This window comes from Mercenaria mercenaria, chromosome 18 (genome assembly GCF_021730395.1).
Source record: "Mercenaria mercenaria strain notata chromosome 18, MADL_Memer_1, whole genome shotgun sequence".
Classification (NCBI taxonomy): Eukaryota; Metazoa; Mollusca; class Bivalvia; order Venerida; family Veneridae; genus Mercenaria; species Mercenaria mercenaria.
Window position 1 is genome coordinate 27253013 of NC_069378.1, and position 19582 is coordinate 27272594.

At 33.0% G+C, this 19582-nt stretch overlaps 1 long non-coding RNA gene across 1 annotated transcript; it reads right to left on the minus strand.

The window, feature by feature from the left end:
* Positions 1-1985: 1985 nt before the first annotated feature.
* LOC128550730 (uncharacterized) lies at positions 1986-3289 on the minus strand. The gene is made up of 3 exons (XR_008368403.1): positions 3014-3289; positions 2513-2613; positions 1986-2053 (listed from the first exon to the last, which is right to left on the minus strand). It is a non-coding gene; the product is annotated as an uncharacterized LOC128550730 (long non-coding RNA).
* Between the last annotated feature and the right edge of the window lie 16293 nt (positions 3290-19582).

A 19582-nucleotide genomic window follows, 5' to 3' on the forward strand; every position in this document is an offset into this window, starting at 1 on the left:
GACATTGTAACTAAAAAATTAAAACCGCAATTTTTAACATTTTGACTCCAAATATATATTGCTAAGTGCATCAGATAATATATATACAATATTAAAATGCTGTGTGTAATTTTTTAAAAGAGATATTTACTCCAAAAAATTTAGTCCCCATAGCATTTTTGGAAATAGGATAGACAACTCCTGAATGACTATCTCATCAAATTTGCTGATATAAAAATAAACTTAGGTATTTTCCCGGGATACCCTCATTAATGTCTGTTTCTTCATTTCATTCAGACATGGAATGTAAACAAATACAGGAACAACTTAACAGTACAAGGACATCAAACAACCTTCTTTATTTTCCTTAAGGACAGGTACACATGTTAGGTCATACTTGTAGTTAATAAACCAAAATGTAAAACAATTAATTAGCTCATCAAAGAAATGAAGACTTATAACTTCACAATATTTTATTACCTCCCTTCATTATATTTATCATCTACATTCTACATACATTTTATGGAATTACCTCCCTTTATCTCAAATAAGCTTTCTTATATTGCAATTTAATCAGTCAGTATTTTTACCTTAATTTTCAGACAAATAAATTTGTATTTTTTTAATCCATGGTAAGATGAAAAGCATAAATTACATTAAAGAATACCATTAAAAGCATTTATCACACATGAACAATGATGAATGCAAGGTATTCACAACAAATAATTTTGAGTCTTGTTGCCAATGACAATGTTGAAAAATATTAAAGCTCAGATGGCATAACTGTGAGAAAAAATCTTTTTAAGTTTAGTTAAGTTAATAATTCCCATATTAACTTATGACTACAAAAATTTAAAGTATGTTGTTATTCCCATTTCAGTCCAACATATCTAAAGAAGTAAATACTACAAAGACTGTATATCAAATTTTTGAAAATAAAATTCCACCAACATATTTTGTTCTTATTTCTTTTATCTTGATTATGTAGTGTACTTATCTGCAATGATGAGATATTTTGAAATGTATTATTAGTTACACTGCTTGTTGGTGACAGGATACGGGATATACGCTGTCGAGGAAATCCATAGCAGACGAGAGCGAAGGTTTTTGTTTCAGAGTGAGCTACTTTGGATAGGTTGTACTGTGAAAATTGCTTCAAACTTCATCTCCTTCAACTGAGCTAAATGAAGGAAAACAACAAAAGATTTTCCAAATTTAGAATTTCCTTGTTTACAATTTGACATTTAATGTTAGGCAACTATGAAGACATATTTTTATGTGACACAATGCCGCCTTTAACTATCTTATTCCAATGAACAAATTTTCAGTCTTGACAAAATCATGTGAAAAAAAGATCACGGTAAAAAATTTAATCCTAATCATTTTATATATACATGTAATCATTAGATTTCTTAATCAGCGATCATTTGTTTTTGAGACGTTATGAAAACTGCTTTAAATTTAAACTAAATGAAATAATAAGTTTGAACAGTTGGGATCTTTAATAAGGATTAATGAGAGGTAATCGCGATGAGACTGTAAAACAATAACTTCTTTAGGGAAAGCATTATTCGTTCAAAATGTCAGATCAAAATGCTGTCAATCCTCAGGGAGAGAAACGTGGTACGAAAATGAAACATGCCTCAAAAAACATTTGAGGTTAGTATCGTTTTTATTCTTCGAAAAACTGAAAACTTTGATAAACACAAACTGTACAGAAGCGTGTACGCGTAAAGTGCCGAGAGCGTATACACGGCATCAAGGAAACAGTTTTTATTTTTTATTAAATCTTTTCGTAACTTAACCAAATTTTTCATCACTGGTCCATATACATCCCTCCTCATAACTCGAATTCCGGTTATCTCGAAATAAAAAGCAAGGTCCCTTGAAATTCGACTGTATTGCAAAATCAGCTTTACAGAACTCATAAGTGACAAAAAATTAAATTAAAATGTTGCCTTTGTGATGTGCAGCACTGGTCATGTCTTTGTATCACTATAGTTTACCTTATTTATATCTGTTAGTTTTATCATAACTTTTATGTCCCTTCTGCACTAACCATTGTCTTCAAGTTCTGAAATATTGTAAAACATTAATTCACACACATTCATAAAATCAGTGTCAAAGCATTTGAATATAATTGTTTTAATTATCTTAATACAAAGATACAAATGTACTTCATGTTTTTGCTGACTGCTACAATATACTGAAATTTGTATTTCAATATTAATATCAAAGTACATGTTCATTCTATTTTTGAAATGTTGACATTACAAAGCTATCACACATTTATTACTAAACCATATCTATTATCATTATTTTGAATGGAGATATGTACTTAGTAAATTGAGGGATACACATAGCTACAGGAAAGAAATGTTTATGCCAGGCTGACATAAAGTCCAGAAGGTTCACATCTTGTCAGGAATGTCAGTCTTATAGCTGTCTTGTACAGTTATTTCAGAAGCAAGAATTTAGCCATACAGCATATAAATGCTTTGAGACTTTTGTTTAACATACAAAAGCATAATACCTCCTACATTTTTCATAATGGTAACATCTTCTTGGACTGCCACAGGGTAAGACAGGTCAAACAACTGTACATGTACATACTCAAACTTTTCCCTACCAAAACTGAAAATGAAAATTATACAACATTTGTTTTTCCTTTATTTTTGTACAAAAGATGACCTATGCATTTAATACCGACTTTTTATATTTATTAATCTAAATATATTAAAATTAATGAAATATCTCATAACTCATTGTATGATTAAAATTATAATCATTAATAAACTATATCAAACATGAACCTGAAGTGTTCTAATTTATAAAGCAGCAATTAATATTGAAAAAAAAATGCAACTATTGTATACAATGTATATATTAAAAAAAGTATCATGAACCTGATTATAAAACAGTCTTAGTTCAAATGTAATAACACATGACTGTCAGAAAATCAATGTATGTTGTACTTTAATGATATCATCATACATGAATGCCATCAATAAACTTCATATATAACAAAATATACCACTATGTCAGCCTCTTTCTTGTTATTTCTACAGCTTCCAAAGACAGACTGCAACTACATGTATCAGACACTGTAAGTAAAATATACAAATAATCATTACACAAGAGAATTTTTCATGTTAAATAAAGGGAGTTAATTAAATGCAATCTGAGAATTTTTGCTAAACATAAAGGGAAGTAATTATCAATAAAATGAATGAAGAAAAATGCATATATAAGGGAGGTAATTTAGAAAAAAACAACAACTTCAAATGTCAGTATAATGATAGTTGACATTGACAATCACCTACATCAAGTATGCACAACATAAGAAACAGCAAGCACTTGAAAAATGCATTAAATTGCCTTGCAATATCAAGAAAATTTGACTGTATGTAAGGGTTCTCTACATACTGAAAAAAACTTTAGTCTAAATATAGCTTAGATCTATTTATGTCTTCAAAAAAAGGAAGTCCCAAATTTCCACAGCTATTCACAGGCTGAAAATTTTAGGTACTAATATCAGCAAAGAGGTTGATATCTATACTTTTTAATAACTATCGTCAAAGGTAGGGAAAAACTTACTGGAAAGGCATAAACTTCTGATCTAGTCATTTCAATACATTTTCAGCTCATTTGCATATAAGAAGAAATTTACAGAATTCCTCCTGTTTCTCTTCATTTAAAAAAAAAACCTGTAAAATGGATATAAACCAAAACATTCTCCTGTGTGTCAGCTATCAGATATATATTTCAACAAAAACTGTCAACTTACCTTGTTTTTAGAAGAAGACAAAATTCCAGCAAATTTCGCTTCCCCGCAAAACTGTACCGGTGCACACATAATAAAATCTCAACTGTGATTTTCAAAATAATACAGTCAGACCACAATTATTTCCCTTGAAAATAAAATGCTCTAGGTAAATGCCTACAATGTCGCATTAGCCAATGCACACTTTAAGCTACGAAACGTGCATTCACTCTGCACTTTTACATGCGATCGGGTATTTATAAAGCGAAACAAAATGTAGTTTTAAAGTAAAGATTTCATGGTTTTTTGTAAAACATTTTACATCAAAGTTATGTTAAGACCAAATGGGGACGAGTTTGCTGGCGGACGAGTTGACTAGGGAACGAATTTACTGTAAATCGTTTACCGGAGATCACTCCGTATGAGAAGTTAAGCTATTTCCACAAGAGTCTTGCAACGGATTATACAGTCTAACAATACAGCTCAGAGCGCCTGCACACCCTTTAAGAAAATATTATCCATTCCATTCGAAACCATGCACTGCAATCAGAATTTACAGTTTTAATCATCAGTTGTTAACTGAAAGTTCACCCCAGATATTTACAGGAAGTAAGGTTGAATTCAATACCGGCCTGCGGCCGGAAACAAATGACAAACACTGGTGAAATACGCATAGACGAATAGAAATTGCTTTGACTTTTATTGCTACGCAAAGCGATGCGATGAAGTGCCCGGCTCTCCGACTTGGTCAATCTTATCATCAATTTATTCTTTATCATTGACGATGTGGCCGTTTTCAGTTTATTCATGTTACTTGAAATTAAATATATTTATATCCTTACAATATTTTACGTCAGTAATGTTTTACAAATATAACCTTTAGCCTGCAGCCGGCAAGTGATTCTGCCTTTGCGACCAGTGCAGACCAAGATTAGCTGGCACATCCGAACAGGATTATCATGGTCTGCACTGTTCGCTATTCAATCAGAAATTTTTCAGTGAACACCCCTTCAAATAAAACAAATGGTACTGCCAAAATTGAACGATAGACCAGTCAGTTGTAGGTAAGGTCAAATGTGTCATGGAAATAATTAAATTAACGTATTGTCATGTTTACTTCCAACAAATCTTTCAGAAAGAACGATGTCAAATATTTCTATTCTCATTTCTTCAGCCTTTAAAAGTAACTTCTTGTTAAAAACTGCTAGTATCTTTATAACCTCCATCTGACACTCTTTAAACCACATAATGTATAACATTGGATATAACAAACTGTTTAGTATTGAAACTGTTTCCAAAAATATCCTCAATTTAAGAATTGATAGACCATAGAATCGAACAGCAATAGCGATTGCACCGTAGGCAGCGGCTGTTAAAAGTATCAAAATCAAGTTTGTTAGCACAAGTCCAGTAGATTTGTAGTATCTCCGTAAAGCATCTTTTGACGACAACGATATGCGACTGTTATGATACTTTTTAGACTGTATCAGTCTCAAAATTTTCCAGTTACAAACGGATGAAGTCAATGCTAAAATTATTAATAAAATTGCGAAATATATCGCCACAATATTATTGCAGGTACCTGCCTGTTTAAAAACGCTCACCGACGTCAGCTTCATGTAGCAAATGCCAAAGCGAACACACGCAAATAAACTGATGTAGAAAGCCCAGGATGAAAATATCAACACTCGAGTCTGTTTCTCGGTAGCTATTGTAAGATAGCGCATTGGATAATAAAATAGCAGGAATCACTCTACTGACATCAGCAAAACACACAGCAGAGTAAGTTGGAGAGAAACGCTGCCAACTACTTGGAATGCTAAGTTCGTTGTCGGATCCCAGATGAATTTGCGAATCGATGCAAAAATGAGGAAATTCATGTCGAACGACACAATCCCGGTACAAAGAACCTTCGGTGCATATGGAATTGTCTTTGCTCTTCGCAGTGCGATCATTGCTAAGATATTTACTGTTATTACAAATGTACTGGCAAATAACCATCCAAGTTTAGCTTCAAGTGAAAATTTATCGAAGTCTGTGTAAAACCCGCTTGTGGTATTTTCCATTTGTCAAATATTTTTCGTAATGTCGCTATTGTGTGGTACTTTCCAATCAGCGAGAAGTTCCATGTTTTGTTTACAAAGTCGAATAATTGGTTGCTTTATAAATAACTTAAAAGAGTAATATAACCGTGCATATTTTCACGCCCGAACCATGTATAAATCCATTTATATGCCCGGATTAAGGATAATGTCATAAACAAAATGTTTAGGTGTTTAGGTGTATTATCCTAAGTGGTGTTAATTTGTCTATTGTAGTATTCTTAACTCTTAAAAGGATGCGTTAGTCCGTAACAGATTTGTAGTCTAGTGGATAGTGTGTCGGACCTTTATAATAAAGTTTATTCTGTTAACGTTAGTGTGGTGTATGTTCGGGCCCTTCTTTTTTTAAATGATTTTTACTTATTCTATTTTTGCAGGTCTTTTTATATCGTCTTTTGTACAGTTTTTTTCTTTCACATACCTGCAAACAGAGAAAATATATTTGTATGAGTATTTATAAATATGTTACTAATATGTTTTAAACATAACATTTTATTAACCTTCATAATGTTTTAACGATCACAACTATGGTTTATTTTCCTTGCAAGAGTTTTCATTATTCAATTTGCAATGTTGATAGATTCAATGTCTATTCTAATATGAGATTCTCTGAAAAATGTCAATAAGTACTCCGTATAAGTGACGAGAAAATCATGATAGAAATAGTTTTACCTGTATTCTTTTCCCAGGTAAACACATGCTGGGAAAAAATAGCCCGTCCTGCATTCGAACCAGCACCGTAAGCCTACAAATCATACGTGTTAACCACTAGACCACGCCGCTACTTACATCGGTTTTGCGATATAAGATATTTGTCATATATAGTGTCCACCTGATTCCCTGTTTCGTTGTCATGGGTTAATCCCGTATTTGTAAATAAAGGTCACAGTTATCCCGTTTTGTTAACAGCTACGACACTATCAATATTTCTCTAATACTAGGGGTATTACTGCATAAATAAAACTGCACTCCTACTGGTAACACTAGCGACTTCGCTATGTCATATGTCATAATATAGCACAATCTTACAATACTGAAATAGAGTTTTCGTTATAATCTGTTCACACCTACGTTTATAAGATTAACAGGAAAGCCAGACGCACGTTTTGGCAGTTCAAATAAATAGTACAATAATATGTTACTATAAACATTGTAATGATGTTTTATGTAATAGAATATTTTGGTATTGGTATTGGGTATTTCAAACGTATTATCTTTATCGCTAACTACGGATGAATGAACAATATTTTAACAAAATAAATTACAACATTACCTATCGGAAAAGTATCGTTTAACTTTGGAGAAGGTTCACTTTTGCCTAAAAAATGAAAGTCTCAAAATGAAGTGAAGAACAAGGTTTCTTTCTGTTTCATCAAAGTGCATGGAATATTTTACAATTTATTCATTATCGCAGAAAATATATGACGTAATTGAAAATACTTTTAACATTACGGGTATGCGAAATCTTCAGCTTTTAACTAAATTTTTTAAGAAACCTGAAAGTTTCAATATGAGTACAGCTCTGTCGACCACATCAAAAATGATCATAAATTCTGTGAAAGAAGCTGGACCAATGGTCAAATTTTTTTTGTGGTCCTTGTGTGCTCACTACTAAAAACATTCCTATGTGACCTAAATTTGGCAAAAAAAAACGCTCATTTTCTCAAAAATGAGTGATTTCAGAAAAATTCAGTTACATATTTTGATAAAAATAATAAATTTGTTTCTACAAAATTGAATTCACTATACAGGATAAACATTCTGGTAACAAGCAATGTATATTTTTTCTAATTATAACAAATTTAAAAAATCCATATTGTGTAGGCCATATAAGGCTTAAATGAACTATATCCTTTGTACTATCGTTCTAGAATTGTTTCGTAGGTAGTAAGAACGAATAATACATACTTTTAAGTTGATGTATCACCTAGTTTGAAAAAAAATTTCTTCTATCAAATTTACAAGAGCTAATGCACAGCTGATTGCCTTCCTAATCAATTTATGACCTTTTATTTCAGGAACCATACCGAGAAAATATCTGACACCTTTTGCTACAATGAAGTCAGGATTTCTCTGGCCCACTGCCAAGTAATCTTTATTTGAGTCTACAGTATATTATACAAAGTTATAAACAAAAACAATATGAAAGTACATCGGCACTCATGTAATGAGTTATAAGAGACCTTTGGTACACTTAACATTACATAATGGCACTATACTATATACATGAAGTAGACGTATTCCATATTTTAAGAGGATATTAAAATGAGCGATTAAAACACTGAAGCATGTCAATATACAACTAAAGAGATACTCTTTGATAAACAATCGTTGTGATTTTATTTTAAATACATATTACAATACATATTTATTTTTAAAGTCTCATCTGAAAATATACATTCAATATCTACCTGTGCATTTTTGTCATTTAAATTTCCAAGTCTACATGTAGTCACTCAATACATAAGAAATAATATTCTTCGGAACCGGGAAACATTGTTAGATCGAACAACTGAGCGGAAAAAAGATGTCTGTTTATGATATTTGTTCAAAATTCAAGGATTTCAGACGTCAAATGATATTTGTTCAAAGTTCAAGTATTTCAGACGTCAAATGATATTTGTTCAAAATTCAAGGATTTCAGACGTCAAATGATATTTTTTCGCTATTCATCCCCAACTTTGAGCGTAAAATATACGAGAACCGCAACTCTTGTCGGTATTGATCTTTTACCTTATGCGCCGTTGTAGTTGTTTCCCTTTACACTAAAATATCGATAAACCTGCTAACTGGTATATTTCACGCTAAGTAAACTCGGCTCTACACTATTGGATTTTTGGACAGCGAAATTATAAGACTAGTTCGATTTAAAGTTTATTTCACATCTAAATAACAATTTCAAGAAAATATAAAATACAAGTCTTCAATTCTATAATTCTTTTTCAAGATCATGTTTCGAGAAAAAATGTACTACTTTATTAGCATTTTGCATTTTCAATTCATAAGTAATGTCGTTTCTATTACAACAATCTTTATTACGGCATTGCAATATTTTAAATATCACAAAAAGAATTTCAGACGTCAACTGATATTTTTTCAAAATTGAAAGATTTCAAACGTCAAATGATATTTTTTCAAACTTGAAGGATTTCAGACATCAATTATATTTTTTTCAAAATTCATGGATTTCAGGCGTCAAATGATATTTTTTCAAAATTCAAGGATTTCAAATATCAACAAATTACTGATGTGCGTGGGAAACAAAATCGGACAATTTCAAACGTTTAATGTTCATTTCATAACAAAATTCCTCGAATTTTTATATTCTTATATGTAAACCACAGTTGTAAAATATTTGTACAAGCAAAGTATCATATTCACTACTCATTATTTGTTGTTGTTTTTCTTAAAAGTTTATTTACAAATAAGCATGAGTCCCACTTTATGTGGGCAGCATCAGCATATACATTTCTATAATACATACATTCAGTAATATATCACATGTCAAAAAGGAAAACGGCTACAAATTGTTCATATATAGGGCTATATACAATGATTGATTTCTTATATATAAACACAATAATACACTTTATAGTAAAATATCTTCTTTGCTCTATGAAAAATAATATGTGTTTCCTCTTATTATTGTTGTTGTTGTTCTTATCATTATTGTTATTATTATTATTTAAATGTTTACAGTATTATAAATATGTTTTATTATAAATGTGTATTGTGTATTGTCAAATAAAAATGTGTTCTAGTAAAGTCCAGCTTAGTTTGATACTTGTCGATTTGATAAAAATATTGTTACAATGACATGACAGGAATTGAGAAGAAAAAACAAACAAAAAAACCTGTTAATTAATCAGCCATGTGTACATTGCCTCACAATAGCAACTCCATATTTCCGTTAATATAATATTGCTAATATAGATTTATTAATATAATTACACACGGGTCATTATGTGCATGCGATGTTGGCGAAAAGGGACAAGAAAAAAGTATACTTCCGGTATGATAAACTGTACATTGATGACGAAGAATTTGTTCTTCCGACCCGGGACTAGGATCCGCCTGATTGTGGTGTAAATATTCTCTCGTGGAACGTTGAAGGGCCCACACGCGCGAAACGGTCTTCAAATGATTTTACATCGTTTCTCACCCAGTACCAAAAAATATGTCTCTACGAAATCTGGACAAATAAACATACAAATATTGGCATAAATGGATTTAGCAACCCTATACATTCGTTAAGAAAATTCCAAAATCGTCGTGCGAAACGTTCTAATGGTGGGGTAAGGCGTCAAACTTGTTTAAAACGATTGCGATTGTATTGTATGGTTAAAGCTATCGAAAGATTTTTTTTTCAAACTGACAACGGGCTATATTAATAGACCTTTCTCCAACTCCACTCATTGAGTGCACTCAAATAAATTGCCTAACGGTCAAGCCTTTGCTGCAACATAAATCCCGCCAGAAGGTTCTCCCGTGCACGATATGTATAACGTTGATATTTTAGTAAAATAGAAGACGAAATAGGACAGTTTTCACAACAGGGACGAATATTGTGGATTTGTGACCTGAAAAGCAGAGTAGGTCAAAAGTCAGACTATATTGAGAATGAACATATAACGGGATTAGATTTTAATGACTTCTTAAGGTAACTTGACAGGGAAAACCAAGATGGCGTCACGAAATTAGGGTTGGTCACATTATTTACTCTTATAGACTATATGCTGCTACAGAGGTCTAAAGATGCATTTTAATCATTTAACACACACATAAACACTTGTAAAAATGCATTTAATTTATAAAAATATAAAATGAAATGTTCTGAAACTCACCATGAAATCTAGTCAATTTTTGTGCGTATTTTGCGGAAAAGTTATGTATCCAAACTGAAAATAATTTATATCCTCATATGTTTGGATGTGTCCTTCAGGTGCTCCACCTATGAACAAAATAACTTATCCACTGAGTTTTATGCTATTTGCTCTGGAATTTCATCAGTAAATTATAAATTTCTATATTTTACACCCTAAAATGTTGAAACCTGCTGGCAGTATGAGGGTCGTTAAAAAAATTCAAAGTACATGTAAGTTTACTTTGTCCTTATTTCTGAGACTTTACATCCTCACATATTAAGAGTTTTGAGTGATGTGTTCATTTCTTAGTAATTCTACATTGTTTCTATTTAAATTTTATAAAACATTTACAATCTTTTCAATCTGTGTCCTAGTTCAAATGTGTTTGCTACTGTTTGAATAACCCTCAATGTCAAAACTTTACTGACTTGCATGGAAATCTCATGGAAAGCATGGATCTTAGGCCATACTAAATTAATATATGTTTAATGTAATTGATAAAGTACATATTCTTGATTTTCTGTTGCTTCCCAAAAATATAGAGACAGTTTAGATAAGGATTTCTTCATTTGAACATGAAGAGTCATAAAAAATAATGTAATATACCCGAAATCAGCTATGTTTTGGTTTATTTTCCATTCATAGGACTGGGTGAGTTTAACAATAAACATATTTTTGAAATTGCATAGCCCCTTGTTACTGAATTTATTTGCAACAAAATATTGAAATTATAATTTACTGATGAAATTCCAGAGCAAATAGCATAAAACTCAGAGGATAAATTCTTTTGTTCATAGGTGGAGCATCTGAAGGACATATTCAAACATATGATGGTATAAATTATTTTCAGTTTGGATACATAACTTTTCCGCAAAATGCGCACAAAAATTGACTACTTTTCATGGTGAGTTTCAGAACATTTGATTTTATAATTTTAAAAATTAAATGCATTTTTACAATTGTTTATGTGTGTGTTAAATGATTAAAATGCATCTTTAGACCTCTGTAGCAGCATATTGCCTATAGAGGTAAATAATGTGACCACCCCTAATTTCGTGACGCCATCTTGGTTGTTCATGTCAAGTTACCTTAAGCGATTTACCGTCTAGACGTACGTCAATGGATCACGCGAGTAACAGATTCGGAGATTATTTATTGGACATATTTATTTATTTTATTATTGTCTCATCAATGTACAATATACATGGAATTAAAACAAGTTATCACATTAAGACATGTTCTACTTAAAATATACATATAACTAAAGTACATTGCCATTCATAAATGAATTACAAGAGACTTTAAGAAACTACTTATTATGGAAGCTCTAGAGGGACAATTGATTTCCGTACTTCCCACTTCTGACTTCTAACTTTTGCACTTCTCACTTCCAACTTCTTGACTTCCTTCTTCCTACTTCTGCACTTCTGACTTTTAACTTCCACACTTCTGACTTCAAACTTCCTGACTTTCGACTTCTGATTTCCAACTTCCACACTTCTTATTTCCGACTTCTTGACTTCTTACTTCGACTTCCAACTTCCACACTTGTTACTTCCGACTTCCAAAGTGTTGAAGTTGGAAATCAGAAGTCGAAAGTCAGGAAGTTGGAAGTCAGAAGTGTGGAAGTTAGAAGTCAGAAGTGCGGAAGTTAGAAGTAGGAAGTAGGAAGTCAAGAAGTTGGAAGTGAGAAGTGCAAAAGTTAGAAGTCAGAAGCTGGAAGTACGGAAATCAATTGTCCCTCCAGGGCTTCCATAACTTATAGACATCTACATTGCTGTATAAATAACAGTCACAATTGTTATCATACATATCCTAAAAACTAGATTATTACTGCTAATCCAAGGTTTAAATACTGCCTTAAAATATTTAGAATAAGACACTGAGAATAAAAAACGGAAGCAAACGCGCTCTTTCAAAAAAAAATTGGTGTAAACAAACAAATATCCTCTATGATCAGATCATAAAGGAACTGATTAGTGGTAGCATTCTAGAATTAATACAAGGAAATTCATTGATGCAAGCATCAAAGACGCCGCCAAGTGTTGTGTCTGAAGTACATTTTTGCAATATGAGAAATCACCTAATTATTAGTTTGGTTAGCCGGCCTGGTTACAAATTATCAACATTAGCACATAATACAATATATGTTAAAAACATGAAAAATAAACATGATAGAAAAGTATTACCATGCAATACAAATCCTCTACCTGCAATGACATTGACATTGCGAGTAGGTGGTCTCTTTACAAACAAATTTAAAGTAATTATTTCACAAACTAAGGTCAGCACCTCTGAAAAGTTCTTATATACAGTCGTATGTGTATGAAATTTCACAGAAATGCAGTTTGTTGGGAAATGAGGAAATGTTGACAGATAATTATTTCAAAGTTGTGGTTCACAGAAACCATTATTTTTATTATTATATAATGTAATGAGTGTTTTCTATTCACTGATGAAGTTTCATGGTCCTTAGTCATCTACATTATAGATTTCAGAATGCAGATTATACAGTTTCCGTTGCCAAAACAACCGAACATTTTGTCCAAGAAAAGAATGATATAACTCTGTATTGCCCCTATTCACAGAGCAAATGTCATGAATCTTTCTTATATACTTTTGGAATATCATAGAATTCATTTTTTGGACCAACGGTAAACTTGATTCAAATCTAATATTACAAGAAATTAAGCAAGCATAATAACCCACTGCCAAAGTGTAGAAAATGTTTTAAGGAAAATATATTTTTTAAGTTAGACAGGAATGGACAGATACAAAACAAACTATCTATAAAAGAAAAAGAAACAAGAAGCAAGTAACAAGATATAATACAACCAGAGCAACTGACTGGTCATATAAAATTAATGAAAATATAAATTCAACAAGGAAATCTATTTGAAAGTCACTGATGCTTTGATTAGTTATTGTCCCATGGCTTTTGATATTTCGATCAAACCACATTTTAAAGAAGTATTAACTTGTCACTGACAAATTCAGCCAAATGATGGTCCTTTATTGCACACGTTAGTTGACAGTGAATATTTGTAAACAATAAGTATATGACACATAAGCAATAAAAAAAGTCAAAGGTTAGAATAAATAAAATATTTAAAAAATATTCTGACCAGTTGTACATGTGGTCACAATTGGGAAACTCTATGCTTCAAAGTTAAGGTAACCATAACAATTATATAAATATACAACTGTAAAATGAATATGCAAAAATGTGCGCAATCTGACATTACATCACTGTAATCAACAAAGAAAATGGGTTGGAAAATGTTTCTTTTATCTGCTCTTGTTTTGACATAATTCCAAAATTTTGATTTATAAAACAGGCTTTATTAAACAAGTCAACTCTAATGTCATAGTACATGTTACAATCCAAAAGTACATGGTTTCGTCTTCTATACGTTCACAAAAATGACATTTTCTGTTTTCAATATCTAAACCTTCATAACGTCCCATTTCAATTCTCAAAGGTGCCACACGGCTGAACGATGACTATTTGGAAGTAAAATTTTACAATGCTGTTCTACATCAAATTCAGATTTAAACAATGAATAAGTGCGTAACTTATTTCTACCTCTACCTCTGGTACTATTAACCTGATTCAATTTTGACTTCCAGTCGTTGACATACACACACATAGACCTTGCTTTAACTGTTGCTAGAAATGTTTGTTTAGGTATTGAAATATTAATATCACAAAAATCATTCAGATCTAAACTAATCAAATCTACAAATAATTGTATTATGAATGGACTGTGACTCAATGCAGACTTGGAGCGCCGGTATAAATTACAGGCTCTGGTACATACCGGATTAACTGAATTTGAACGGAAATATCTTAAATGTATATATTTTGTAACCATGGTGATACTAACCCTAACCTTTAGTCAGTATTTTATGCATATTGTACACTAAATGCATGCGGACATGCAAAAATATGCATATTTTTGCCGTGCTCTACAACTGATACATGCCATGAATTCCCAGTCCAGTACTACCACTTTATATTTCCCACAGTAGCGTACTATAACAAGTCTATATCTGCATGTAGTTCTCGTGTGGCTATCATTGTGTAACATTATCGCATTCGCATTAACCGTTAATAAATAGGCTATAGTATTTATTTTTAACCATCGGTATTCAAGAAATTACTTGAAGTGTTAAAGGCCCACCAAGACCTAGTGACCTACTTTTTTCTCCCACATGAACTTGGTGGAAATCTTTCTGATAATACTGGTATAATACAGCTATTCTACAAGATGGCAGGTGGCCAATTAGGCCCTCCTTGAATTAATTAGTTTTCACAACTTCATCTGCAAACTTATTCAGTCATTCTCTTCTCAGTATAGTTTTATAAACATAGAATAATAACTATCTTACATTGAAGAAACAAAGTGTGGTCTAAACTCACCTTTATACATGAAGCACCGTGCATACTACTACATATTTAGACATTAAAAATATTGTCTTGGCATTATATATGTCACTGTCAATTTCTAACTAGATACTTGTTTTATTTTCATTTTCTCCATGCAAAAATGTAAAATTACCATCGTGGAAATACAAAAGAATACAGTTATTTTGTGGCGCGTCTTTAAGGTAACTTGACAAACAGCCACTACTGACCTTGACATTTTATAGGGAAAAGAATACAAGTATACATAACTCACAAAATGTACTTAGTATTTAAAATTGAACCTCAAACCTCAAACAAGAGTTGTTACTATTAGTGACAAAGGCCCCCGAAGTGTGCCCAAGAATGTGCGCAAAATATGGCAGAATAGTTTAGGTATGAATCATTTTGTGACCAAATAAAAAAAAAAGTTCTCCAAAGGTAACCTTGACATTGGAGCTTGGGGTCTGGGTCTTGAGCATGACACTCAAACCCATTATAGGGAACAATTGTGACAAGTAATTTTAACATACCTTGATGATAGCAGAGTTATTGACCGGACAAGAAACATACAATGTTAACCTTTGATTTCTAAGTGTGACCTTGACCTTGAAGCTAGGGGTCTTGGTCTTGCGTCTGACACGTCATCTCAATATAGGGAACGTTCACGCCAAGTAATTTTAAAATCTCTTCATCGATGGAAGAGTTATGGAACGGACAAGAAACAGACCATATTAACTTTTAACCTGTAAATGTGACCTTGACCTTAGAGCTAGGGTCTGGATTTGTGCAAGACACGTTTTCTCGTTGTGGGGAATATTTATGCCAAGTAATTTCGAAATCCCTTGATGAATGACGAGTTACGAACCGTATACGAAACAGACCCTATTAACCTTTGACTTGACTTCTAAGTGTGACCTTGATCTTGGAGTTAGGGGTCTTGGTCTAGCGCGTGACACATTGTCACATTATGGTAAACATTTATGCCAAGTTGTTTTAAAATCCTTTCATGGATGACAGAGTTATATACCGGACACGAAAAAGATCCTATTAACCTTTAATTTCTATGTATGACCTTGACCTTGGAGCTAGGGATCTAGGTCTTGTGCATGACACATTGTCTGATTATGGTTAACATTTATGCCAAGTTGTTTCAAAATCCCTTCATGGATGGCAGAGTTTTGGACCGGACACAAAACAGACCCTGTTAACATTTGACCTCTAAGTGTGACCTTGACCTTGGAGCTAGGGGTCTGGTCTTGCGCATGACACGTCGTCTCATTATGATAAAGATTTATGCTAAGTAATTTCAAAATTCCTTGATGAATGGAACAGTTACGAACCGGACACGAAACATACCCTATTTACGTTTGACTTCTAAGTGTGAACTTGACTGTGGAGCTAGGGGTCTGGGTCTTACGCATGAAACGTCGTCTCATTAAGGTAAATTAAGGTAAATATTTATGCCAAGCTATTTCAAAATCCCTTCATGGATGGCAGAGTTACAGCCCGGACAAGAATTTACAAAGTTACGGTCGGACGGACGGACGGACAGTGCGATTTTAATATGCCCACCTTCGGGGAGCATAAAAATCAAAAACTTACTGTAGCGTAAATATAAAAAGTTATTTACTGAAACATCGTTTAAAGGTGTAAGGGAGTTATTAATAAATAAATAAAAACCCAAAATTATCAAATGTTTGTGAATAAATTCACGAAATAGATATATACTTAATAACTTAATAATAACATAAGCCGCATTAGCTCTAGTGGGTTTAATTCGTGCACTAGTCAGTAGTGTACATGTATTTACAACTATGCTTTGCACGGAATGTCACGGGTCAGAGGCGTAGGTAGACTGGTTGTACTCATCACCATTACCCGGCGCTGAGTTAACAAACTGTAGGGAATCTAAAGTGGTAGTATATTCATGGCATGATCACTTTCGGGCATGCGCAGAAGACCGCTCCAAGTCTGCAATGAGTTACATCGTTATGAATGGTCGTTCGGGTTGTAATGGGGATAACGGTAATTTCACCTGTTTCACACACAATGAAGAGTGTTTATAGACTACGTACTCACATCCTACGGCAATTTCAAGCTAATACGTAATTTTAACGTCCACAACTATACAGAATATTCCAATAATTCACCTATATCATTTGAAATTATTACCTGCACGTGTAAATGTAACAATAACTCACAGAAGAGGGAGTTTTATAAATGGAACGTAAGTGATAAATTGGCGTTTTTAAACGATTTGTCGTCAAATATAGACGGTATTACAGAAAGCCTACAAAATAATTATGACGTTGAGAATGCAGTTTCGTGTTTCTCCGAGTATATTGCTTTAACAGCAGGAAAATACTTTTAAAAGACAATTAAAAATGCACGTCCCACATTTGTTGATAATGAAATTTCGGACCGTCAACAGTGGTTTAATCTTGAATGTGAAAATAAACGCCTCTCATACATTCAGGCTCTAGAACAATAATACGTGTGATCGCAGTGCTGAGAGATTTGATCTGATTAAACGATGCAGAAAAGACTATAAATACTGTGTTCGAAAAACAAGAAAACAATTTAATATAGATAAAGGAAAAGAAATGCACGAGCTAAGGCGAAAAAATCCCAGGGATTTCTGGGGGAAAAAAAAACGAACCCGACAAGCAAGTGATGAAAGCATTTCTCTAGATGCCTTTTTGTCCCACTTTAAGTCGCTTGCTCAGACCTAGGATAATGAATTTCATGACGATGTTGATATGTTTTTAGATAATTCTGACACTGAAACCGATCGAGAGCCCATGTACGAAGAGTTAGATGTTCCAAAAACGGAAACGGAAATTAGAAAGGCTGTAAAAAAAAACTTAAATAAAAACAAAGCCGCAGGCCTTGGTAACCAATTAAATGAGTATTTCATAGAAGGTGTTGATGTGCTCATTAAACCATTAATCGTACTTTTTAACAAGATACTAAACACTGGAAAATTTCCACGTCAGTGGTGGAAGGCAGTAATAGTTCCAGTTCTTAAAAAGCAACCATTGAGTGACGTAAATAATTATCGCGGAATTACTTTAATTAGTTGTTAGGGAAATTATTTACAAATGTATTGAATGGAAGGTCATGGACACGAAAATACGAAAAATTGTCGGATGTCCAGTTTGGCTTCAAAGCTGGTCACATCACAACGGATGTTATATTTGTATTGCATAATATTATAAAAACATATCTAGATCAACGTAAAAGTATGGTGGCTGATTTCTGCCAGTGTCGTTCTGTCGTTTTGGCGCCCCCGCCATAACAAAAGAACGACGTTTTCCTCTTTTGGCGTTGTTTCGTTCTGTCGTTCTGGCGCCCCCGCCATAACGAAAGAACGACGTTTTCCTCTTTTGGCGTTGTTTCGTTCCAGGCATGTGTCCATGTGGGGGGCTAAGCCCCCCCCCCCCCCCCCCCCCACTCAGCTGGCTGGCTAGTTACGATTTTTATTACTATGGGCCCCTCAATTAACAAATTTATACACCAGCGCAACTGGCTCGATTTGACAGTAATACACAGACTAAAGAGCCATAAAACCGTGTCCGGTAGTGGAAATTAGCCCCAGGCATGTTACAGGTAAAAGTTTATCTGTACATGCTTCATTGATCGCTTGATTGGTACTTGATTGGGTAGTGGAGAAACTATTATGTTTCTTACTCTTTGAAAGTGTTTTCTTAAGTAAATCTTAAAATGAATCTGAAAATTGAAACATTATAATGGTTGTATTTTGTTTTTACATTAAGGCACATTCCCCAAATTTATTAAATTGATAGATATTTATCCTATCTTTTTATTTTACAACAATTATAAATTTGAAACTACTGTATCAGTTTTACTCTTTTGGGTCCAATAACCTTACTTAAAAACTCTCATAGTTTTAAAATTAGTTTCTCAGTAAATCTTACAAAACGCATATAAAACTCGTTACTTATGAGGGGTTTTATACATAAAATATCATTTAATATGTGCTGTGATGTTATAGTTTGTACAGTTAAGAGTTCATTGTCATTTGAAATCTATGATGTAAATAGTAATTGTCATAATACTTCGTTTGTTTTGTTGAAAATCTAAAAACATTTGGCCATTTTGCAAATAGGGTACCCTAAATAATCATCTTAAAACTTCAACATTTTTTTCAACTGGGTATCATACGGAAAAATCAGTCCATTACTGTGACTGTACAATCATACATACATTGAAAAGGCTTGATGAAATGATTAAAAAATAGACTTTTCCTTAAATATATAATACATTCATGCATCCTTAAAGGTGTTTCAGGTAGCAGAAAAATGCATCTTTTCATGTGCCATATTAAAAAATTTTCGCCATCGGGAGGGGTATCCCCGAACCCACCCCAGGCTGCCCCCCCCCCCCCCCCCCCCCCCAGCAAAGGAATCCTGCACACGAGCCTGCGTTCCCTCGTTCTGGCGCC